A 26995-nucleotide genomic window follows, 5' to 3' on the forward strand; every position below is an offset into this window, starting at 1 on the left:
TGGACAGCTCCATGAAGTGGTGACTGATTATTTCTATGAACCCTTACAAATCCGCTATTCCATGGTTTACAAAAAATTTGGCGGTCAGAGGTTATGAAGTGAGGTGATCTGTTAATGGAGGCGATGATATGAAGATGGTCTGAACCATGGGAATGACGGAACGCCAAGACACAATCGTTATGTCTGGCGAGCTGTGGCAGAATGTAGAGCTACCAATTTGCTCGGTATTATCTAGGACTGAATGCCAAGCTTATGATGAGCTGTGAAGTCCTCTAGCACCAAATGGTTGTAATCCTCCAAAGAGAACATATATCAGACAAATCTGAAGTGCACCCATTTCCTACATACATAATTACATGCATTATACACTCCGGTTCATCTGAATAGAACCAGCCAATATTTGTCTACAAATACCGTTATATCTGACGAAAGGAGAGGAATTGTAAATTGTAATTTTGTGGACATGTAGAGTATATAGTAACCGATATTTTCAATACCTAACATGTTTCACACATGCGTTATAACGGTACTTTTTACTCGCTTTATTAAAAAATGTCAAAAAATTAGCATGTTTTAATGGTTCACCAGGATAGAACCACCCTAAGAATTTACACAAATCCTTTGTTAGATGTGGTAAACTTTAACAAAAAACAATTTATAATTATAAATAAATGCCGTGAGTGTTGATTGCCATCAAATATTGTGCAAAAATTTTTATTAGGGTCATGAAATTTGATGAAAATCTAGGCTTAGAGCTCCAAAAAATATTTTTATGAAGAAATCGGAAGAAACAATTTATAAAGACAAAATTTTATACTGAATTATGTTCAAAATTTTCTAAGAGTCCGAAAGAGAGGAAATATGGTAGAGATAACTCAAATTTCTACCTTTCCAATCCAAAATTTGATATTTTATATCATGAAAGTGAATGAAAATCGATGGGTTCCAAACAGTTTCGTTGGCTGTGGACATCTACAGGTCCAAAAAATAAAGAAAATTCCACCGCCCAACGCTCCATGTCAACATCAAGGGCTTTGATTTAGAAGATATCGCATGACATGGAAAGCACAGAAATATAGGCGCTCTTTTTTTGTATAATAACGGATCAGAAATATTTTTTCGGTACTCATACTATGAGGAAAAGATGTGTGAACATCATAACCATCAAAATTAAACCCTTTCCTTTCGAAAAAATTAACGTCTGCCTTCCCCTATCACTAAGCTGTTTCTTCACATCAAATGTCTTAGAACCTTTTGAAATTCCAAGGACTTGATGGTGGCATGGAGCGTTCGGCGGTGGAATTTTCTTTATTTTTTGGACCTGTAGATGTCCACAGCCAACGAAACTGGGTGGAACTTATCGATTTGCATTCACTTTCCTGAGATAAAATATCAAATTTTGGATTGGAAAGGTAGAAATTTGAGTTATCTTTACCATATTTCCTCTGCTTCGGACTCTTAAACCTATCAAATATGACTTTTTTGTAATTTTATTGTAGTATAGAAAATTTTAAACATAATTCAGTATAAAATTTTGTCTTTATAAATTGTTTCTACCGATTTCTTCATAAAAATATTTTTTGGAGCTCTAAGCATCGATTTTCATCAAATTTCAAGACCCTAATACAATTTTTTGCACAATATTTGATAGCAATTAACACTCTCGGCATTTATTTATAATTATAAATAGTTTTTTGTTAAAGTTTACCACATCTAACATAGGATTTGTGTAAATTCTTAGGGTGGTTCTATCCTGGTGAACCATTAAAAAATGCTAATATTTTGATATTTTATCATAAAGCGAGTAAAAAGTACCGTTATGACGCATATGTGAAACATGTTAGGTATTGAAAATATCGGCTACTATATACTCTACATGTCCACAAAATTATAATTTACAATTCTTCTCCTTTCGTCAGATATAACGGTATTTGTAGACAAATATTGGCTGGTTCTATTCAGATGAACCGGAGTGTATATCACCGATGTTGACATGTGGTGGATTAAGAGCTGGCAAACGGAACAGATCTATGGAACAGGGTTGTTCTCTTTCCCAGCACAGACCAAAAAAGCTCGGATCACATAACTGTTGAGGTGGTGAACCCTGGTCGAAAATTCCTCTGAGTGAATCCGGTGTACAGAACCGGCAACTGTGAGATGGGCCTGCCGTCTTGAACAGCTCGGCTTGGCCTTATTATTCTTTACCCGGATTATTAGCGTCTTTACCTTATCCTGACAGGGCGTTATATACTCAATACATCATCTATCTGGTATCTTCGTCGTACTCTTTAGTTTGGGATACCAAGATTCGGATGGTTCACTTTTTTAAAGACTTTCGGATTTTTGTATTTTTCACATTCCCGTATTTATTTCCATCTTATTGCTGGGGAAAAGACTTTACCTCTCCTTTTCAACCGATGTCTCGTGATCCACGTGTTGATACTTATTGCAGAGCTGTCCCTTATGCCACATTTTTCTTTTTGGTGGAGTCACGGCTATCCTGGTCATAACATGGGTATCTTAGAGGAGACAGTTGGTATCGAAGTATGGATTTTACGGCTGCATGCAAGGAGTATACAATATTCATCGGATGGAAGAACTGCACCAAGTCGGCTATGTACATATTTAACCTATCACACATGTCTTCGACGATATAGGCCCAGGCTGATATGTGTGCTCCTGTGAAACAGCCCATTTTCCGGAATCCTCATCATGGCGAGGAGTAGAGGTGACAGAAGGGAAATCGGCCTGTACGATTCGCATCTGCTGGTATTCTGGCTTAGGTTCAGTAGCGGGCCACGCTGCCAAACTTCCAGGCTTCTGGTGCAATATAGGTGGCTTGAGATACATTGAGGACACTAGTCAAATACTCAACTCCAGGTTCAGTCAGTTGCTTAAGTATTGCCATTGAGATTTCGTTTGGCTTAACTCTTTAGATAATTTCGCGTTTCGGATGAGAAAGCTTTTAGATGAGAAGGCTTTTAGATGGTGTAGCACAGTCCTCTTCACCATTATACTCTCGGGTTGCTCTATAAATTTCCAGTTAAAATAACACAAGCACTTCTTCGATCTTATCAGTGTTACGCCTTTGAAAGTAACTGCCGTCCTATCATCTTTCTTTCCCGGCTTCGATAGTGATTTAAACGATGGCCATAATTTACCTAATCTGGTACCAATCCACTTATGCTCGCCTACTAGTCTATTGACTTCAAGAGTAAGTTCGACAAAGCTCATCACACTCATATCTTAGTGTAGTCGCCTCTGCTTGAAAATTTGTTGTAATTTCGGATATTCCACTACTAAGTGTGTAACATATTGTTCCGAAAAATTCTTTCAGCTACCCGAGGATCTGAGGCAATGGCAGCGGTGAAGCGGTGACTGAACCCTTGCAAATCCGCTTTTCCATGTTTCACAACAAATATGGCGGTCAGAGGTTATGAAGTCAGGTGGTCTTTTAACGGAGGCGATGATAGCAAGATGGTCTGAACCAAGGAAAATGACGGCTTGCCATGTCACAATGGTGATGTCGGGCGAGCTGTTGCGAATTCCTCTTATCCTCGTAGGAGCGTCTTCCTTCACCGTGTAAAATGTGGAGGTACCAATTTGCTTGGCCAGGGCAGTACCCGTCTGGGTATTACTTACTTGACTAAATGTCAAGCCTATGATGAGCCTTGAAGTCCCCAGACCGTTATTATCCTTCAAAAGTGAACTAATATCAGACAAATAACACAGGGCACAACATCGGCGGTATGTACACATAAAGTACCTCTATCGCGGCAGTCCCAGACTTTACTGCTATCCACATTAATTCCGTGAATGGGCCATTAGAGACAAGCTCAAGCGAGATAATTCTGTACTCGTCAGATTGCTTTATAAGGAAGGCAAGTCCTTATTCTCCGCTTCTCGTACGATCCTTTAGCAAAAAGAAGTCCTTTGCAATTGAATTCCAGGAACGATGCATTTCTGGGGCGCTGAACAGCAACATAGGATGAAAGAGTGTGTGTTTGCTGTTGCTGGGAGGCTGCCGAAGTGTCTTGTATTTCGACAACAACTAGTTGGAGGGAAGCTGGAGATGTTGTGCCGTACCAAGTAGCAACATATCTAAGTAGTCCTGGAGGCGGCTAAGATCAGAGAAGTTTCCTACATATATACATTACATCTCATCGATGTTGACATGGGGTGAATGAAGAGCTGGCAAACGGAACAGATCTATCGAATGGGGTTCTTCCTTTTCAAGAACAGACAGATCTATCGAACGGGGTTCTTCCTTTTCAAGAACAGACCAAAGGAGCTCGGATCAGGCATTCCAAATTATACAAAGAAGCAACAGAAAATTCCTACGAGTGAATTCGGTGTACAGAACCGGCAACTGTCAGATTGGCCTACCGTCTTCAACAGCTGGCTGTGCCTTATTATTCATTATCCGGATTATGTTTGTGTTTACCTTATCCTCGACGGGCGGTATACACTCAACAAATCTTCTCTCTGGTATCTTCTTCGTATTCGTTAGTTTCCATCTTTTTCCTGCTGAAATAACTTTACCTCTCTTGTTCAACCGATGCCTCGTGTTGATACCGATTACAGAGCAGTCCCTTATGCTACGTTTTTCTTTTGGGTGGAGTCACGGCACTCCTGGTATCGAAGTATGGATTTTACGGTTGCTTGCAAGAAGTGTACAATGCTTTGGCAATAATTTGATATATTATCGGAACGAGGAGTGCTTTCATTAAGCATTCGGGGTGGCTGAATTGAATATGCTGTGGCTAACAGTTGTACTTGCAGTCACGAAACTTCTCCACCAAAAATTGCCAACATAGACCCATGTTTTGGTATAGTCGCATATAACGATACCTCCCGATTTTCGGTATTTTGAGGGTTTTAGCTAGATTTTTGGACCGAACTACCTGAAATTTGACATTTAAGGTTCCCAGTGGTCACAAAACTTCTCCAACAAAAATTGTCAACATAGGACCATGTTTTGACTAAACTACCCGTAATTTGACATGTGAGGAACTTCTCCATCAAAACAAGTCAACATAGGTCCTTGTTTTGGTATAGCCCCCATATAAAAGAACATCCCCATTTTCGGTATTTTGTCGGTTTTAGCTATATTTCTTGACCGAACTACCTGTAATTTGACCTTTGAGGTTCCCTGTACTCACGAAACTTCTCCACCAAAAACTGTCAACATATGGCCATGTTTTGGTATAGACCCCCCCCCCCAATAACGATTCCTGCAGATTTTCGGTATTTTGTCGGTTTAAGCTATATTTTTGACCGAACTACCTGTTATTTGACCTTTGAGATTTCCTGCAGTCACGAAAGTTGATAAAGGTGCCGCCGGATTGAAGACATGTTTAGATGTATTTGCTGACCTAATTTATGCATTTGGATTATCCCTATATGCCATTTGGATATAATTTAGGCGTATGGGGTATCCGTCGTCGAGCGAACTTAACGAATTTTCACTTGTCTACAATTCACCTTGTGTTACACCCTAATATGTCCTTACCATGCAATCAAAATTGTGTACGATAACTTTAACGATTTGTTTCATCGGAAAAAACACCAACAACATGAATTTGAAACGTTTCCATCGAAGCTAGCTGTAAAATTTGTTTCTAGCTACACTTTCGATTTTCTCGTTCACAAAGCTTCAATTTAATATGGTAGTAGTATGCGTTTCCTACGGATATCTGGAAAATTGCTCACTTAAAGTACTCTCCCCCAACAAGATAGCAAAATCGAAAAACAAAAAAAGCGATGCCAAATATTTGAGTACGCCAGATTTTTTCTGGAGGTATGAATGAACTTCTTCTTTCGTTCACATCTTCTGTGTTTGTGATGATTGACATGTTGGTGATTGCTTGTCAGTTGCGTGTACTTGCAACTTGTCATATAGGACACGCGTGCTTTATTAAAGATTTCTTTTGAGCTGTGTTTTTTCTCGGCGTTCATTCACAATCTCTGAAAGCTCTATTCAAACAGGAAGAAATTCCGAAATTCGTTGTTACTTGATATGACATTGGTGTAGTTATAGCTTTTGCCAGTCAGACACCCAGGCAGCTAGTTAGCCCCCTCCCCCCTCTATTGCTAGGAGTTTGCACATATAAAACAGCAAATAAAACTGTCAAAAAGTTGTTTTCAAATTATAACTTTACATTGATAGCAAATGACAGCAGTAAATATGATATGGAAACAACAACAACGACAAGGTATGGGAGAATTGTTGATAAGAATTGTGATAATGATGATTAATCTAAAAATAAGCATCAGACAGACAATATTAAAGTGATGTAGTGATGAAATAATAATTTCGAATATTCTTAAAGCAAGCTGGATGGGTTTTGGAACAAATATGAGTTCACTCACATGACTTTAAAATGGATGGAGCAGCGGAACTATCCTCTATCCTAGGGAGTAGGAGTAGGAAAGTTAGACACCGCGATGTCTTCTGTGGGCATTTTTTGTGTTTCTGGGATTTTTTTTGTATTTGGGTTAAACTCGAATAATTTTTTGAACTGCAAGACCGCATTCTTTGATCCAGTGGACAAATTTGGTTTCCCACATGTATTAAATATTTTAACAACACCATTTTCTTCAAAGTCGCCCACTCCTTGTTCCTCCTTACCAACCAATTGCAAGTTTATAGCAATTTGTTTTTGTATTTGTATTACGTATTATGCAATTTTCAATAATTAAAAAAACCACTCAAATGTTCACAATTCATAATGCATCTAGCTATCTGCTGTGCTTTGCGAACAATGAAGGACAATTGTTGTTGTTTCCATGTCATATCACAGCGAGCCTACAATATATGACATTAAAATGGATGAATATTTCACATACACAACAGCGCCGTGGCATTGTCCGTCAGTTATGTTTGTATTTCAGTTCAGTTCAATTCAATTTTATTGTTGGTAGTTTTATAAAATTGTGATTACAATTTTATTATTGTTGCTGTTGTAACTATTTTTGTTTTGTTTATTGTAATTACAATACGGATTTACAAGATCGATATTTAATTAAGTGCATGACTATTGATGATTTCATTAACAGATACAGGTCGAGAATATCAAATGCAATGGTTGGAAAATAACACAAGAAAAAATTGACAAATAACAGCTTTATGAAAAATACAATGGTCGGAATTACATTACACCCACAAAAATTTCAGAAAAAATTATAATAATTCATTGTAATTGCACAATTAGTTTATTTAATTGTTACCGTATTGAATAACATAGGGACTCTTTTAAATGAAACTGAGGTTTTCATTGTTCATTTGAAAATTGTTTGCAATTAAAATATATATTGTATGAATTGTAAACAGTATAATTATCAAAACCTATATTTTTCTATGGAAATTTATGATGCTGCAAATCAATTGGCTAGTTTGTGTAATTTTATTAACGTATGACATATTTCATTTATCAATTGAAACTTGAATATGATAACTGTGTTAACAAGAATGAACGGCGCACAGTGGTTCAGAATCGTTTTCTCCTGGTTAAAACTCTGTAACTTTTGAACGGATAAAGTTATTTCCATAATTCTTTTTTTGCTCGACAAATAACACTTTCAACTTTCCGACACAATAAAAGCCGGTCTAGCGGTTGCAGAGAAAAAGAAGAAAATTAATAAAAATCATTAATAAAAATAGGTAAAAAACTTTTTAAGTTAAACGGTTTTATGTTAAACATACATTGCAATGTTTAAGATAAATGTACTAAAAACCAAAAAATAATAAAATAGATACAGTCGTGGGAATTATAAACATATGCATAGACTAGACTAAAATAAAACCGTGGGGCACGTCAATTTTCTACAAATTTATAGACTTAATGTGCGATAGAAGAATCGTTTAATTCGTCGTTAGGCAGTTGGCCCGCAGACGGTGAGGAAATTACTTACTATTTTCTTGCTCATAGAAATTCCAATAGTTATACACTCCATCTAAATAAAAGAGATGTTTCAACTAGTTTATCGTTGGACATTCACACTGCTGGCTGGCGAGGAATCGTTTCACTGCTCGTAGTTTGTCTTTCATCGGCAAAGTACTACTCGCTCACCACTATGAAACACTAAAACTCGCTTATAATCGAGCTTGCTAGCTTGTTTCCACATTCTAGCCCTACTTATCACACGTACATCGTTGTCGGTTGAACAACTGCCTAATTATAGTGTAACATTACAAAACAAACATTTTAATCAACGATTGTAGACAATTGACGTGCCCCACGGTTTTATTTTAGTCTAGTCTATGCATATGTTTATAATTCCCACGACAGTATCTATTTTATTATTTTTTGGTTTTTAGTACATTTATCTTAAACATTGCAATGTATGTTTAACATAAAACCGTTTAACTTAAAAAGTTTTTTACCTATTTTTATTTTCTAGTTTTTAGTTTTTATTTCGCATTCTGTTTAATTCATTTAGTGCTTCATTATTGCAAGGTTTCTTGCCCGTTAGTTTATTGCAGTACAACTCCTCTATACGTAGTCCCTGCAAAGATCTTACTCTACTAATAGCCACGTAGGCTTGACCTTCTTCAAACAGTTTCGCACCTAAGTATACGACTGCGTGATCCACAGTGCTGGCCTGCACTTTATGTATTGTAGAAGCCCATGATAGTATTAAAGGCAACACACATCTGTGTTTATTGCTCCCGTTGTTTTGTTAACCTGGCTTCATATTCTTCAGGCGTTTCTGACGCTATCATCTGTGTGTATCGCTCACGTTGCTTTGTTAACCTGGCTTCATATTCTTCAGGCGTTTCTGACGCCGTCATTTGTTTATATCGCTGACGTTGCATTTTTAACCTGGCCTCATATTGCTCAGGTGTTTTTGACGCTAATTGTTCCCGTCGTTTCTGTAATCGACTATTTCTATCACCTTCACTTCCTTTAGCTCGTTTTGCTTTATACTTTTCTTTCGCTTTTTGAAGCCTTCGTTTACGTTGTGTTCCAGTTTCTGTTTTATTTGTGTTTGTATTTATATATTTTTTTTACCATTTTGTTCCCACGAGTAATGGACATTTAAACGGTCGACCCCCCCAGAGGTCCAATAAAGGGGCAAGGCTATCTACAACAAGATGCGCCTGAGTCTTGAGGGGAAAACGCTAACGACATATCATTTTTATGCACCCTAATGCCATACAGTTCTTGGTGCGTTTTAACCTTTCACATTAACTTGGGTGGTGTACCGCTAACGACGTATCATTTTTAGCCACCCTAACGCCGCACAGTCCTCAACACGATAAAAAAATCTTGACTTGGGTGGTGGATTCAGGCTGGATTAATCAGATACCTAAATTACAGACTCAATTTCTAAATTTAAATCTTAATTATACACCATTTAGTGGCTGCGCCCATCTTAAATATTGAGGTTGTATAGTGCACTATATTCTTCTTGTAAAGCCCTTTTATTTGGTACCCATATTGGTAGGATTGATAAAAAATTGTTATCAGCCATTTGGTAGCGGCGGCCATCTTAGATTTCAATTTTGCATAGTAAATTGTATGCTACTTGTAGAGACCTTTCATTTGATACCCATGTTGATGGGATTGATAAAACCTAAGTTATCCGCCATTTTGTAGAGGCCGGCATCTTGGATTTTAATTTTATATAGTACATTGTATTCTACTGGTTGAGCACTTTTATTTGATACCCATATTGATGGGATTGATAAAACCTACGTTATCTGCCATTTTGTAGCGGCCGCCATCTTGGATTTCAATTTTTTATAGTATATTGTATTCTGCTTGTTGAGCCCTTTCATTTGATACCCATATTGATGGGATTGATAAAATCTACGTTATCCGCCATTTTGTAGCGGCGGCCATCTTGAATTTATAATGATAATGAATAAACATAATTGTATTGTCACCAAAATCCAAAGTGTATACAAAATTTCAGATTAATCGGTTGACAGGAAGAGGGTGAATTTTGAATTACTAAATTTGACCCAAGAATAAATAATAAAACAAACGGGGTGTGCTAAATAAAACCATTTAAAAATGATCTTCGCCCTAACAAGCAAAATTTCAAATAAAAAGACAGGCTGAGCCCGGCTAGGATTTGAACCCACGTCCTTGAAAACATTAAAAAAAATGTTGTGTTAGCGTTCAAAGCCAAACTCATAACTTCAAAGCCAGCGCAAAATATCGTTTGTTATGAAGAAATACATTTCAACGCCAAATATCCGTTAATGTATAAAAACACATTTGCATTTGAAAAACGAAAAGTTCTAGGACAGAGAAGCCATTCGACAGTCGATACGTCTGAAGAGCTGCTTAACCAACAGCGAAACCAGGTAACGTAATTTGGTGACTGTGTGGGTTTGAGTCCTTGGCTTTCCTTTTTCACTTGCAAAAAATTTCCGATCATCAAGCTTAACTCTAAACGAGAAAATTAATAAAAATCATTAAAAATGATCAGTCGGCTTTGCCGACAGAAATATACCCTCAGCCTGTGTGGACTGAAATATTTCTTGTCCCAAAAAAACTTATGTATTTAGGGGGGTTTTCAAAATTTTGGCCGTATGCACTGACAAAAGTATGGATAGCATTAAAGCTCAAAAATTTCCGGGGATATCGATAGATAGGGCTTCTTTATCACACTAGCCTGCGAAAAACATAATATAGCTATATTCGGTAATATATTCGGTTCGAGCCCTCCAGCCACTACATATGGTGCCATAGGGGTTTTTTACAACTTTCGGGCGGTTTTCTTAAGAAGTATGGACTTGCCCCTGAAAAAACTTTTACTGCCGTAATTGAAGCAGCGAATGCAAGTTGCTTCAACAAAAATCAAAGTGATTTGAGAGGAGGTCTTAAAGTGAATTTATCCAAAATTTTGTGTGGGAGGTACCCGAAGGAGTGGACAAATATAGTCCTTATTCGAACCTGATCTATATCTGGTAGATATTTTAGGATGTGTAAAGTATGGACCAAATCGGTCACTCCCATCAAGAGTTATGTGTGTGATATGGCTTATCTTCGAATTTAAACTAAGTTTGCACAAAATATTACAAAGACCAAATTGTGGACCCGAATCGGCAGATCCGCTCGAGAGTTATCTTGCGCTCCAACCACTACACACGGTGTCATAGGGCTTTTTGTACCTTTCAGGCTATTTTCCCAGGAAGTATGGACTTGCCCCTGATGAAGCTTATACCGTTATATGGGGGGCAGTGAATGCAAGTTGCTACAACAAAAATCAAAGCGATTCGTGAACAGGTCCTAAACTGAACTTTTCCGAAATTTTGTGTCGGAGGTACCCAAAGGAATGGACCGATTGAGTCCATATTGGAACCTCATCTAAGTCTAGTAGAAATTTCACGATGTGCAAAGTATGGACCAAATCGGTTATTTCCTTCAAGTGTTATCGTGCGCACAAATTTTCCGAACTTTTGTGTGGGAGGTACTGGAAGGAGTGGACCATATAACCCATCTTCGAACTTAAATTAAGTTTGGACCAAATCGGTTCATCCGTTCGAGTGTTATCGTGCGCACCAGCCAGCCAGACAGACAGACAGACGGACATTGCTAAATCGACTCCAAATTGTCTGAAACACCTGGGCACTATTTGCCAAAGAATTTATACGATTGCGACATATTTTAGCCGTCCGGTCATACATACATAAGTTGATATAAATGGTAACATACCAAAGATATAGAACATACATACAATACGCCGTCATTACTGGAAACGTAAGGTATTGTTTTTCGTATTTTTAATGACCAATCAGGGCTTTTTCGCTACATATTATTAAAACAAGTTAGAAAGTATCAGTCAACTGTGCCGACGGAAATATACCCCAGCCTCGGACACAAAGAAAACATGTAAACTCAATACTTATAACGTCGCTATCGTTTTTTTTTTTAATTTTGGGCCAATTTCCCGAGGAGAATGGGCTTTGACCCAAAAAAAAAAAATCCGTTGTAACAAGGGCCACAATCCGAGACGAGTCCTTAAACGGCACTCTTTCCAAAATTTGTGCGGACGTAATCCAAGTCTCTAAGAAATGATACGATGTACAAAATTAAGACCAAACCCATTTCTCCCTTCGAGGGTTAACTTAGGCACTAGTCAGTTTAGTTGGCGTCGTCTCGGGAAGTGTAGACTTTCCCCAAAAAAAATTGCACCGTCGTAAAAGTGGGCGCGAGGCGAACACGTTTCAAACAAATTCAAAACGGTTCGAGAAGAGCTGTTAAACTATACTTTCCCCAAAGGAGTGGGCCGACATTGTCCATATTCGTACCTGATATTTGCATGGAAGTAATATTTCCACATCCCTAGTTTGGAACAATTCGGATAGTCTCTCCTGGAACTATCGTGCGAATAATCTTAGCGACAAATTTTGAACTTTTGTGGAGCTAATTAACGGAAGGGGTAGACCGATATGGTCCATCTTCGATTTTAAACTAAGTTTGGAAAAATTTACGAACCCTAAAATTTGAACCAAATAGTGGATTTCGTCCAAACATACTTGGGGTCTAAAATCATTATTTCGATAATCTCGTTGGCCTAAAGGTTGAGGGTATAAACAAATATTAAAAGAATTTTAGAAAAAGTTTTAGGTGATTCTTTTCAATCGATCAATGAAAAAAGACCAATATTTCGAGGTACTATTACATTACTTTTTACCAAAGGTATCACAAAAACATCATGATCCCGTACATCATTGTAATTTGTTACAATTTAAAAACCTGTGAATCCTTCTTTCATGATTTGAAAACTCTTCAATCATGATTGTGACATTTTGTATCATGGAATGTAAATGTAGGTCTATGCAAGAAAATCACAACAATAAAAAAACACTTAAATGTTAGGCAGTAGTGCAGTTATCTAATCGCTATATTCATGTTGGTTTTCAAGTTTATTTTCGTAGATTGCCGAAATATGTCTCCTAGAAATAAAATATAGACAAAAACTTGAATTTGGATATGTTTCCCTCAAAAGTTCACCCGCTAAGAACTATCCACTCATTAGCCAAAATTGTTGGCATCTTCCTTGACCAAAATTCTTGCCTCGTGTAAAAATTTGTCAGTATTAAACTATAACTGCGAACTCTAGCGAGGTTATGGTTATTATACACACAATAAAAACTGTGGAATTTCTGTATATACTAGGCTGTAACTCTGTTATCTGAGCACATACATCGACATAATTGGCATCTATTAAGAGATCGTCTTTTAAAAATAACTCACGTGGGCGGAATGTGCCTACCAGGAATAAAGATATAAGATATATGTACATATATTAACTTTTTTTTCCAATTTTCGTGACAATCGGTCCATAATTGCGGTCTGGAGTTTGATTACAATTTATTATAGACAGACCGACACATGGACGGACGGACGGACATACATCGCTATATCTCTTTATCTCGTCGAGATATGAAAAATGGTATATAACATTGGGGTCTACGATGAATATTTCGCGGTGTTATATGAATTTTTAGCAAAACAAACTTAAAATACCCTTGCCACATTGTGGAGTAGGGTATAACAATTTGGAAAACATTTTCTTGAAAATTTTTTTCCAAAATTTAAAAAAATACTACTTGGGTTTTCATAAAACTGTTATAAAAACTTATTTTCGATTGTTTGAGTGGAGTATTCCCCCATTGGCTCAACTTCATTTATTACCCTCTATTACAGAGAGTAATGTTTTTCAAAACGAACTGACAGTTTTGCAAAATTTTACTGATCGCTACCAATATCATGATTTCATCCCGGTGAAGGGAATTATCAATTGGTTTCTCAGTTTTTGAAATGATGCTTTGTTAAAAAAAAAAAAAAAAAAAAAAACCAAAATTCCAATAACAACCTCACAGGCAACTGTGTTGGTGTTCTTTTCAACTCACAGAATTCGAAGAATTCTTAGTTGATACGTGTTGACATGTTGCAAAATATTTTGATTTTGGTGTTTCTTTGGAAAAGCCGAAAAGTGAGTGTGATTCTCATTCATATGAGAATACTAGACACTTAAAGAGTTCGGTTTTTCGCTAAAAAGGCATCATTTCAAAAACTGAGAAGCCAATTGATAATTCCCTTCGCCGGGATGAAATCATGATATTGGTAGCGATCAGTAAAATTTTGCAACACTGTCAGTTCGTTTTGAAAAACATTACTCTCTGTAATAGAGGGTAATAAATGAAGTTGAGCCAATGGGGGAATACTCCACTCAAACAATCGAAAATGAGATTGAACTTCAACAATAAACAAAACAAACAAAAAACAGCCGAGGCACGGGCGGATTGGAGCTTTGTTAAAAACAAAAAAACAAAAAAACAAAATTCCAATAAACAACCTCACAGGCAACTGTGTTGGTGTTCTTTTCAACTCACAGATGAAATCATGATATTGGTAGCGATCAGTAAAATTTTGCAACACTGTTTGAAATTTCTCCAAAAATTTGAAAAAATTACATATTTTTCAAAATTGGGACGCCACGCCACCACCTTCCAATATTTTGATCTAATTTTTTGTTTTCCTTAGTTTCAATATGTTTACTATCGAATCCCATATAGAAATTAGCAATCGGTGTGAACAAAAGATGGAAGTTTTGGCCAGGAAAATCGATTTGTGAACCACTGTGCGGCGTTAAGTTCGGCCAGGCCACCACGAACTATAATGAAGCAAATAGAAACAATTATATTCGTTTCATTTATGAAAGTTTTTGAAAAATTTATTATTTATTTTTAATAAATAACTACGTGCACAGAAAACTGAAAATATTTGATTAACCCGTTTGTAAATATGACAATTCGTTTATTGGCAAAAATCAATCAAAATTTAATTGAATATTTAAATTTGTTTATCAAATCTTTATCATTTTTTTCTGTGTATGGGCATAACAACGTTAAGAGAGCTCATATAGGGCGTCATCGTTGTTCTTTCCAAAACATGTTGCAATATTTACAACTTTCCGAAATGAGCTTTCGTATCCTTTGACAATACGCAAAACCAATTTAAATTTCGGTTCGAAAATTTGACAAAAAATAAACACTCGAAATACATTAAATTGGGCAGTATCCGTTCATATGGGTATATATGGACAGTCTTTTTATAACCTTGTATCCTTGTATCAAATTTAATGAGCTTTTACCTAATATTAGATAAAATTATAAAAATAAGGTGATTGAAATACATGTATTTTGTTTTTTTATTATTTTTGAACGCACACGCAACACGCAGAGTTATAGGTTTGGCCCTAAAATAGAAACATTTTAAAATGTACTGAAAACACCAAAATTTTGAGAGAAATAAGAAAACATGAATGAAAATAATATAAGTTATTGCCAGTTTCTGTAAGTCGATTCGAAATGAAATTCGTTCGAATTACTACCAAACTCTTGCTGATGTAGAAAATATTTGTTTGATTGAAAATTAATATGAATAAAATATTTTCTAAAAACAGAAGTTTGGCAGTAGTTCGAAAGAACTGGTATTCGAATCGTCTTAGCGACACAGACCATTAATATTGAATATATATCTGTAAGAAGGACAAATATTTTTTCAGGTCATATCAATTAATTTTACTCGTCTTTTGGCTGAAACTTTCTTTAAAATCAGTAAACAAAAACTATAAAAATATGAATCATGTTGCTATGAATTGTGTACCATGTCGTATGAACGGGTTAATTCGTGTTCGTAATTATGAGAAAGACGTGATTCAAATGCTGGTATGAACATGGCATAATCAGATTTTCTTTACGACCATCCTAACCAAATATGCATTTGCATAGGATTCATTATATATCATATATAACTTTATTCCATATATCACATCAATTGAAAGTGATTTGTGCGTGACCTTTTTCAATATTTTAATGCATGCATTCGGTGAATAAGCTTTTTATACCCTCAGCATTTATGCTAACGATGGTATATACACTTTCATACTGGCAAAATGTGCCTCATCGAAATAATGGTTTTAGACCCCAAGTATGTTTGGACGAAATGTGTTTCAGACAATTTGGAGTCGATTTAGCAATGTCCCTCCGTCTGTCTGGCTGGCTGGACCGCACGATAACTCTCGAACAGATCAACCGATTCGGTCCAAAATTTGGCTTTCGTAATATTTTGTCTAAACTTAGTTTAGGTTCGAAGATGGGTTAAACCGGTGCAAATCTTCCGGTACCTCCCCCACAAAAGTTCGAAAATGTTCGTAAAATTTGTGCGTACGATAACTCTTGAAGGGAGTAACCGATTTGGTCCATACTTTGCACATCGTGAAATGTCTACCAGACTTAGATGAGGTTCCAATATGGACTCAATCGGTCCACTCCCTCGGGTACCTCCCACACAAAATTTCAGATAAGTTCGGTTTAGGACCTGCTCTCGCATCGCTTTGATTCTTGTAACTATTCACTGCCCCCATACGACGTTACAAGATTCATCAGGGGCAAGCCCACACTTCCTCAGAAAATAGCGTGAAGGTTGCAAAAATCCCCTATGACACCGTGTGTAGTGGTTGGTGTGCACGATAACTCTCGAATATTTTTTCCAATATTTTTTCCAAACTTAGTTTCAGTTCGAAGATGGGCAACACCGGCCCACAACTTTCGGTACATCCCCCAATATATAACAAATTTCACTAAAATGGTCCAAACTTTGGATATCCTAATATTTTGTCCAAATTTAGTTTCTCCGCACTTAGGGTACCTCCCCCACAAGAGTGCAACAGTTTAGTGTAGTTTAGGGTCTGTTAAAAGATCCTTTGGAAATGTATACCGATGCTGTTCGTTGTGGTCCTGTTTATAGTCATAATATGTTTTCCGTCCAAGCTTCCTGGCATACTGGTCCAAAGTTATACGACGACCCACTTAAATGACTAGCCTCCACTTCCAAAATATACAAAATTACTTACTTACTTAGCTGGCACATTACAGAACATTTGTTCCATAGACCGAACTAAGAAAAGATTTCCAATTCTCTCTGTTTTGTGCTTCGCTTTTTGGAATACCGCGACTTGTCATCTCTTCATCCACTTGTTTGCGCCATCTATTCTTTGGCCTGCCAATTCTGCGTGCACTGCCATGTGGCTCGAATTTATACGCCTTTTTAGCGGGTTTATCATCGCTCATTTTTATTATATGGCCTAGCCAACGCAATCGCTACATTTCGATACGTTTAACTATATCGATGTCGCTGTACAGCAGATAAAGCTCGTGGTTCATACGACGTCGATATTCACCGTCAACGCAGATCGGTCCGTAGATCTTTCGAAGAATTTTTCTCTCAAACACGCCAAGCACTGACTTATCTGTTTGCGCAAGTACCCAGGCTTCGGAACCATACATCAGCACTGGCAGTATCAGTGTTTTGTAAAACGTTGTTTTTGTTTGACGAGTTGTGGCTTTGTTTTTAAAGTGCTTACTTAAGCCAAAGTAGCATTTGTTGGCCAATACAATTCTTCTTTTTATTTCACAACTTATGTCGTTTGTTGTGTTTCCGGCAGTGCCGAGGTATACGAAGTCTTTTACTACTTCAAAATTATAGGAACCAACTTCAACAGCTGGTCCGATCTCAATGGACGCATTGCGCGTCGACACCATCAGCTTGGTCTTCTCGTCGTTTACCGCCAGACCCACTTTAGCAGATTCTCCTTCGACCTTCATAAAGGTATCGGTTACTTCTTTTACTGATCGTCCCATCATCAGCTTAAGCAAGTAAAATGTGGCTATTGGTGTAGATTGTGCCACTTCTTTTGACGTTTGCTTCTCGTATAACCTTTTCTAGCAGGATGTTTAAACGATCACGCAAAAGGCTGTCTCCTTGCCTGAAACCCCTTTTGGTACAAAACTCTTCGGGGAGGTTCTTTCCTGTTTTAACTGAATATCTTGTGTTAGTTAGAGTCATTTTACAAAGCCGAATGAGCTTTGCGATAGTACCAAATTCAGACATTGCTTGGAATACCTTTGAACGTAGCGGGCTCTTGAAGGCTGGTTTATAATCGACAAAAAGGTGGTAGGTGTCGATCTGCATCTCTTGGGTCTTCTTCAGGATTTGCCGCAGGGTAAATATCTGGTCAATGGTGGACTTGCCAGGTCTAAAGCCGCATTGGTATGGTCCAATTATTTCGTTGATCATGGGCTTTAGTCGTTCGCACAATATCCCTGACACTATCTTATGAAGACTTGGTATGGTCCAATTATTTCGTTGATCGTGGGCTTTAGTCGTTCGCACAATATCCCTGACACTATCTTATGAAGACTTATGCCCCTGAAGACTTATGCCCCTATAGTTGGAGCATAAAGTCTTATCGCCTTTCTTATGGACGGGACACATGATGCTCAGGTTCCAATCGTCAGGTACGCGTTCTTACTGCCAGATGGTGCCAACTAGCTGATGCATACACCTTATCAGCGTGTCGCCACCGGTTTTAAACAGCTCCCATCTTCTGGGATTGGATCTGTGGTATCTTCGTCGACTTCGCTACTATTGGATACCAACAGTTTGGAAAAATGCTCTTTCCATATCCTTAGCACACTTCGGACTTCATTCTGTCTGCTGTACATCTCGATTTGTTCACACTCCCGCTTTTCCATCTCTCTCTTTTTCCTGCGGAAAAGACGTTTCTCCTCTCTCCTTTTCTCCCGATACCTCTCTCGTGCGCTAGGCGTTACTACTGATTGTAAAGTAGCCCTCTATATGCCGCATTTTTCTCTTCGGTAGCAGCACGACACTCCTGGTCATACCATGGATTCCTTGGTGGAGGTCTCTGGTATCCAAGTACTGATTTTGCGGCAGTTTGCATGGAGTGGACAATGTTTGGCCATTGTCCTGATATGTTATCGGGACGAGGAGTGCTTTGATTAGTTGGGCCAGTTGAGTGGAATATGCTGTGGCTATCTGTTTTGATTGCAGCATACCGATGCCCAACATCCGTGTTGTGTCTCTTCGCACTTTGTTTGCTACGTTTAATCTGGTACGTACCTTTGCTGCAACAAGTTAGTGGTCCGAGTCTATGTTTGCTCCTCGGAACGAACGCACATCTAACACGCTCGGTGAATGTTTTCCATCTATCACAACGTGATCAATTTGATTTCTTGTTTTCTGATCTGGAGACAGCCAGGTGCCCTTATGGATGTCGAGATGTTGAAATCTGGTGCTGCTAAGTACCATGTTTTTTGCCGCTGCAAAGTCTATCAGCCTCATACCACTGTCAGATGTTTCACTGTGGAGACTGAATTTCCCGACTGTTGGGCCAAAGATATTCTCCTTTCCAATTTTGGTATTAAAATCGCCTAGTATAATTTTAATGTCGTGGGCAGAGCAACGGTCATGAGTTTCTTCTAAGCGCTCGTAAAATGAATGGGAGCATGAGCGCAAAGCTGATGTTGAAGAATTTTGCTTTTAATCGAATTGCAGCGAGTCTTTCATTCACTGTGGTGAAGCTGGAGACCAGATGTTTTAACCTCCGACCAACTACAAATCCGCAAACGAACTCATGCTTTGTGTCATGGCAGCTATAATACAGTGCGTCACCTTTAGCTGTTGTTGTGACGCCTTTCCCGTTCCATCGTATTTCCTGCATGGCAGTAATGTCGGCCTTGTACTTTTCAAGTACATCTGCCAATACGTATACTGCACCTTCTCTATAAAGAGTGAGAACATTCCAGGTGCAGATTCGCGGATCATGCTCCTTAAAACGTTTGCGGGGTTCGTCAAATTTAGAGGGGTTTGTTTTTCTTTCGTTTTTTCATAGTAGGTTTTTTTTCAAGGGGAGGGTTACTAATCCGATGCCCAAATCCAAGTTTTCAACGTTCTTATGGGTGAACGCGAGGCACATGTTAGTTCACTACCTTTAACGGGTGTTAAAGGCACCACGGGGAGGTCAGTGTCCACTTGAGGTGAAAGAGGGACCAAGATAAATCCTGGGCTTTGCCATGTGATAGCCGGTCAGTACCGTTACTTGGTATCTTCCATCCCCTACGTCACCCATAAAACTCATATATTAAAGAAAAATGTCCATTTGTGTAAAAAAGCTATAATTTATATGGGAAACGGTATGTTAAACGAACGGAACGGTACGGGTACAGAAGCTTATATAGGCTGAAAGAGGGCACTCTCGGGCATCTTTCTGTGAAAACAGAACATTGTTCCATGTTATTCCACAAAAATTCTTGTCCACTAAATTTGGAATCTCATAAAATTTAATACCTAAGAAAAATAACATAGCTCATGTTTGCAAAACTGGAAAATATGTTCGTCTTTAGGGGCCCCACGCCCTGTCTGTGACAAAACAAGATTTTGATTTTTGACCAGGAAAATAATTTCTTGAACCATTCGGTACATAGAATCCGATCTATTCAAGACATTGTGATACGCACGTATACAAGGAATATTGTCGAATCAAACATACTCTGGGAGTTCAATAGAGTATTGATAATATTGTTACGGAATTAGATTTAACTAATCTCCGTGTAGACGTTGTTTTATTCCCCGATACGATTTGTACCAAATAAAACAGGGTTCGTTTTAGATTACGTTTCTACAATGCTTTATTTACTTTATTACACTTATTCGGAGCTGACTGTTATAGCTAAGTACACAGCTTTACTTTACTTCTTTACTAGTCGATGTTTACACTTCGGTATAAAATTCACAACTGCCCACTGTTTGGCCGGCATCTCATATTTATACCCAAAATCTCCCTGTTCTAGAGTCCTCTAGAACACATATGGCAACATCTCGAATCTGTGCAACGAACACACAGACGCACATTCGCACTAAGCGAACAACCATACTCACATACATACATGGGGGAATACAATTGGACGACAACCACAGTAATGACGTAACTACAACAACAAACAAGTGCAATAAAGAAGTAACAAACTAAACAATAATTACATGATTGTGGCAAAACAAAACAAAAGCACATTAATGAAAGGTAAAGAACATCTAGAATAATGAAGATAATTCTACATGATAATTGTTGTTGCTTAAATAAAGTAACTGCGTAATAAAACTTTACGTTACAATTCAAATTTTTAAATTAACGGAAATTAAACTAAACTAACTTAAACCTATCAGTTACATTCGTAACATTGCCTCCCGCTTAAGCCTGTTCGTCCCGAATAGGCACAGTTCCCTCTTTGTGGTATGGGCATTGGTAACACACTGCCTCCCGCTTAAGCCTGTTCCTCATGACCTGGCACAGGTCTCGTTCCATAGCGTGCCAACCGTTCTAGATGTACCACCTTCATCTTTGATCTAGGGCTGTCGCTCTTCTGTATGCGATACACGACGTCATTTATTTTCGTGACTACCTTGTAGGGGCCTTCCCAGTGCGTTTGTAATTTGGGGCATAGTCCTTTTTTCCGTTGTGGGTTGAACAATAGTACCAGTTGCCCTTCTTGGAACCCATCAGTATTTGCCGCTCGATCGTACCTCGCCTTCATGCGATTGCTGACCATTTTTATCCGATGGCGTACTGCATCGTGGACTTCACTGAAAGAGTTTTGACTGTTTTCATCGTTATCAATTTCGGGGTTTGGTGTGGCACCGAAGATCAGGTCACCAGGCAGCTTCAATTCATTCCCGAACAAAATTTTGGCTGGGGTTCGAGATGTGGAGTCATGAATGGCCGACCTATAGGCTAGTAGGAATTTTGGAATATGCTCATCCCAGTCTCTTTGGCCGCTATCTACCACCTTTCGTAGATGCTCTTCCAGGGTGCGATTAAATCTTTCCACCATGCCATCTGATTGTGGATGCAGGGGCGTTGTCCTCGTTTTCTTGATTCCGTAGGTGTCACACATTTCTTTGAAGATCGCTGACTCAAAATTTCTTCCTTGATCGGAATGAACCTCGGATGGGACACCATAGCGACAAATCCAATTCTTGCTGAACACATCCACTATTGTCTTGGCTTCCTGGTTGGGAATGGCATAAACCTCTGGCCATTTGCTGAAGTAATCCATGACCACTAAGACATACCGGTTCCCAGAGTCGCTTATTGGAAACGGTCCAGCCACATCCATTGCGATTCTTTCAAATGGAGCTCCTGAATTATACTGTTGCATGTGGCCTCGACTCTTCCGGGTTGGACCTTTAGCTCTTATACACCTCTCACAGTTGGCAATCCAGTCTGCGATGGATTTCTGACAGCCGACCCAGTAGAACCTCTGCTTTATCTTTTCAGCAGTCTTTGTCACACCAAGGTGTCCTCCACTTGGCCCATCGTGAAACTCTGACAAGACATCTTTTATTTTGGAGTCTGGTACGACAATCAAGTTGCGGTGAGTTTTTCCATCGTCGCTCTCCCACTTACGATGTAGGCACCCATCTATTAGAAGTAGACTGTTCCACTGGGCCCAATAAGATTTCAAAAGTGGGCTTTCGGGCGCTATTTCTTTGCGACTAGGGCGTACGCCCGTTTCCATAGCAGAAATTATTTTGCCTAGGGTGCGATCTTTTCTTTGTTCCGTCGACCAATCCTCGCCGGACTCAGCCTGCAGTAGCCGGACATCGACGATACTTGCTTTGCCTTCAGCCTTCAAGCAATGTCTGCATTCAATTTTGCATGGCCGACGAGACAGGGCATCAGCATTACCGTGTTTTCCACCTTTTCTGTGCTCGATACTTAGGTCATAACTCTGAAGCCTCTCGATCCAACGGGCCAATTGACCTTCCGGGTTCTTAAACTGGAGCAGCCATCGCAGAGCGGAATGATCGGTTCTTAGCAGGAAGGGCTGTCCATACAGGTATTTGTGATAGTGTTTGATGCTCTCCACAACTGCCAGCAGCTCCCTCCTCGTCACACAGTAATTCCTCTCAGGCTTTGACAATGTTCGGCTGTAGTACCCGATGACTTTTTCTTGGCCGTCTATTTCCTGGGAAAGGACACCACCGATCCCGTATGCACTGGCATCAGTGTCCAACACAAACTTACCGCCCGATACAGGGTACGCCAAAAGAGGGGCTGTGCAGAGCATGTCTTTGAGTTTTTGGAATGCCTCTTCCTGATCGTTGCTCCACAGAAATTTCTGCCCTTTTTGAGTCAATCGGTGTAAGCTTGCGGCAATGCTGGCAAAATTGGGGACAAACCGACGGTAATAGGTACAGAGACCCAGAAAACTTCGCAGCTCATGGAGGTTTCGAGGCTGCGGCCAGTCTCTGACGGCTTTAATTTTCTCGCTATCCGTCGATATGCCCTCCGTCGTCACATGGTGCCCCAGGAACTTTACCTCTCGCTGGAAGAGGCTACACTTCTTCGGGTTCAGTTTCAGACGCGAAGACGATAGCTGCTGGAGTACATTCCTTAAATTCGTGAGGTGTTCGTCGAAAGTCTGTCCCATGACTATGATGTCATCCAAGTATATAAGGCACGACTTCCACTGCAACCCTTTCAGCACCCGCTCCATCAGCCTTTCAAAGGTGGCCGGGGCGTTGCAGAGCCCGAATGGCATGACATTAAATTGCCAGAGACCGCCGTTAACGCCAAACGCTGTCTTTTCCTTATCTTTTTCGGCAATCTCTACCTGCCAGTAACCACTCTGCAGATCGAGGGTAGAGAACCATGACGTCCCGGCTAAGGTGTCTAGTGTGTCATCGATTCTTGGGAGCGGGTAGCTATCTTTCTTGGTGACATCATTTAGTTTTCTGTAATCCACACAAAATCTGGTGCTTCCGTCTTTCTTCTTGACCAGAACTACTGGGGAACACCAGGGACTCGACGACGGTTCGATCACACCACTCTCCTCCATTTCGCTTATCAACTTCTGGACTTCGTCCCTTTTTGCCAGTGGAACGCTTCTTGGGGCCTGTTTTATTGGTCTTGCGTCTGCTGTGTTTATTTCATGTTTCACCACCGATGTTCTTCCTTGATGCCCTTTTGTAGACGCAAAGGTAGAGGCATGTTTCCATAATAACTGCTTGGCCTTGTTCTTCTCGGAAGGTGATAAGTTCTGTGTCCACTCTTTGATGTAACCATCGAGGTGCTTCTTTTCCGTGGCTGCTGATTTTTCGGTGTTATTTTCCAAATTGATTACAGCTTCGGCTGGTGTACATTGTCCAAAGTCGGAAAATTGGCAAATTTGTTCTTGCTTATCTGACAGATTCAAAACTCTAACTGGAATCAATCCATCGTCGTTGCTTTTCACCAGGCATTCGCTATTAAGATGTTACTATTTTTGTTCTCTGCTGGTTCCACCACCCACAATTTCCCGACTCCACAATCTCCATCCATTGGTACCCATATCAATGTTTCGGCACAAGGCGGTATAATCTCTGGATGTTCCATAGTCAGACGTCTAATAGGTGTGTTTTCCTCGTAACCCATATTTAATGGAATTTCCACATTGGACCATGTCATCACACGTTCTTTCATATCCAGATTAAGACCAAAGGCAATCATAAAATCTGCACCTATTATAACTTCGTCTACGATATCAGCAACTATAAACTCGTAATCGACCGATTTATTGACAATAGTTAGTCTCACGGTTATCTTTCCATGTACTGCCGCAGGCTCCCCTGTTGCAGTGCGCAGTCTGACTCCATTTAGTGGCGTTATCTTCCCCCTGGCCAGATCTGATCTGAGGATGGACTTTGATGCGCCTGTATCCAAGGTCAGAATTCGCTTGTCGCCATTGATATAACCAGTTGTTGTAAGGTTGTGGTTTTTCTGTTGTACTATCGCTATGGAGATTGTGGGGCCGTCGTCGATGGGAGCCAGTTCACGCCCCGCTGGACTGGCTCGATTTAGTTTAACGGTGACTCATTAGCAGAACGTTGAGCAACTCTTTTACTTTCTTTTGATGGTGACGATGACCTCGATCGCTTGCGCTTCGCTCTACATTCACGCGCAAAATGACCCATTTTGTCGCAATTGTGACACCTACCCTTGGCCTTAGTTGGTGCTGACGTATACCTTCCTTGTAATACCCGCTTCATTGCTGCCTCGATCTCGTTAACACGATATTTTGGTTCATCGAACTCGGTATCCAGTTTGCGGACCTTGTGAGTCTGGGGATTGGTGATTATTCTTGCCGTCTCTTGTGTAAGGGCGTACGACACGGTTTCAGCAAATGACGATTTTGGTGACGCATACGTTGCACGTTTGATCTCGGCGTCACGTATACCATTCACAAATGTTTCGATTTTCATACGGTCCAACAATGGATGGTTTTCTCCTGGATACGTCATTAGCACCAAACGTTCTACTTCCGTTGCGAAGTCCTGTAAGGTCTCATTTGGCTTCTGTACTCTTCCCCTTAATTCCATTAGGTAGATGTTTTGCTTATGTTCGCCACCGTACTTACGTTCGAGAGCAGCCATTATATCCCCATAACTGTTTCTAGAAGCGGCGGGAATAGTCTGTATTACCTCAGCAGCACCGCCCTGCAATGCCATAAGTAAGTGATACAGCCTTGTCATTGTCGTTCCAAGAATCTCTAGTAGCCACGGTCTCGAACTGTAATTTGAACACATTGAAAGAGGTTGAGCCGTCGAACACAGGAGTCTTGATTTTTAAGGTGTTATTAGTAGCTCTCACTGGGCCACCTTTGATTTCCAGTTCCGACATATTCTTCTCCAGGTTCACAAATTTCTCGTCATGGGCCAGAAATTTCTCGTCAACAGACAGAATCTTTTTATCCAACTCTTTAATTTGCACCTCCATGTTTTCTACTCTCTTTTCAATCACTATCGTGATGTTCTCGAGTTTCTCGTTAATTTTTCTAGAATTCTCTTCCAACTCCTCTTTTAAGTTTCTTGAATTTTCTTCAAACATCCTAGAATTTTCTGCCATTAAGTTTTCGGTGATTTTTCTAGAGTTCTCCTCCAACTTTTCCTCTAATTTTCTGGAATTTTCTTCGCTCATTCGACAATTTTCTGCTTTCATTTCCATCATAAGTCTAGAAGTTTCTTCGCTCTTTCTGGAATTTTCTTCCATTTTAGCATCTAATTTCTCCATCATCATAGCCAGCATTGATTTCAAATCGTCACCCCTGGCAGCTACCGACGAAACTTCCTCAACGCTGGATTCGCCCTTTGCCGATAGCTCGACTTCCTCCTTCTCGAACTCATATTCATCGATGTTCATTCCACGGCGCTCGAACTCTTCCAACAAGCGTTTTTTGTAGTTCGGCCTTGTTGCCAGTAGAACACAACTCCAACTTACTTAGCTCCTTCTTCAAGTCTTCCACTCGCAGATCCTTAAACTTCATTGTAGGATGATCGTAATCCCACTTCTGACACCAATTGTTACGGAATTAGATTTAACTAATCTCCGTGTAGACGTTGTTTTATTCCCCGATACGATTTGTACCAAATAAAACAGGGTTCGTTTTAGATTACGTTTCTACAATGCTTTATTTACTTTATTACACTTATTCGGAGCTGACTGTTATAGCTAAGTACACAGCTTTACTTTACTTCTTTACTAGTCGATGTTTACACTTCGGTATAAAATTCACAACTGCCCACTGTTTGGCCGGCATCTCATATTTATACCCAAAATCTCCCTGTTCTAGAGTCCTCTAGAACACATATGGCAACATCTCGAATCTGTGCAACGAACACACAGACGCACATTCGCACTAAGCGAACAACCATACTCACATACATACATGGGGGAATACAATTGGACGACAAGCACAGTAATGACGTAACTACAACAACAAACAAGTGCAATAAAGAAGTAACAAACTAAACAATAATTACATGATTGTGGCAAAACAAAACAAAAGCACATTAATGAAAGGTAAAGAACATCTAGAATAATGAAGATAATTCTACATGATAATTGTTGTTGCTTAAATAAAGTAACTGCGTAATAAAACTTTACGTTACAATTCAAATTTTTAAATTAACGGAAATTAAACTAAACTAACTTAAATCTATCAGTTACATTCGTAACAATATGTACAAACATATTTTGGGAAGCAACAATATACAAAATATGGTTGGTCCAACAATATATATTTTTATATATTTACAATACTCTATGTTGCTTCCAGAATATGGTT

The sequence above is a fragment of the Musca autumnalis genome, unplaced genomic scaffold (assembly GCF_047663935.1).
Source record: "Musca autumnalis isolate F117 unplaced genomic scaffold, ASM4766393v1 scaffold_5, whole genome shotgun sequence".
NCBI classification, from domain to species: Eukaryota; Metazoa; Arthropoda; class Insecta; order Diptera; family Muscidae; genus Musca; species Musca autumnalis.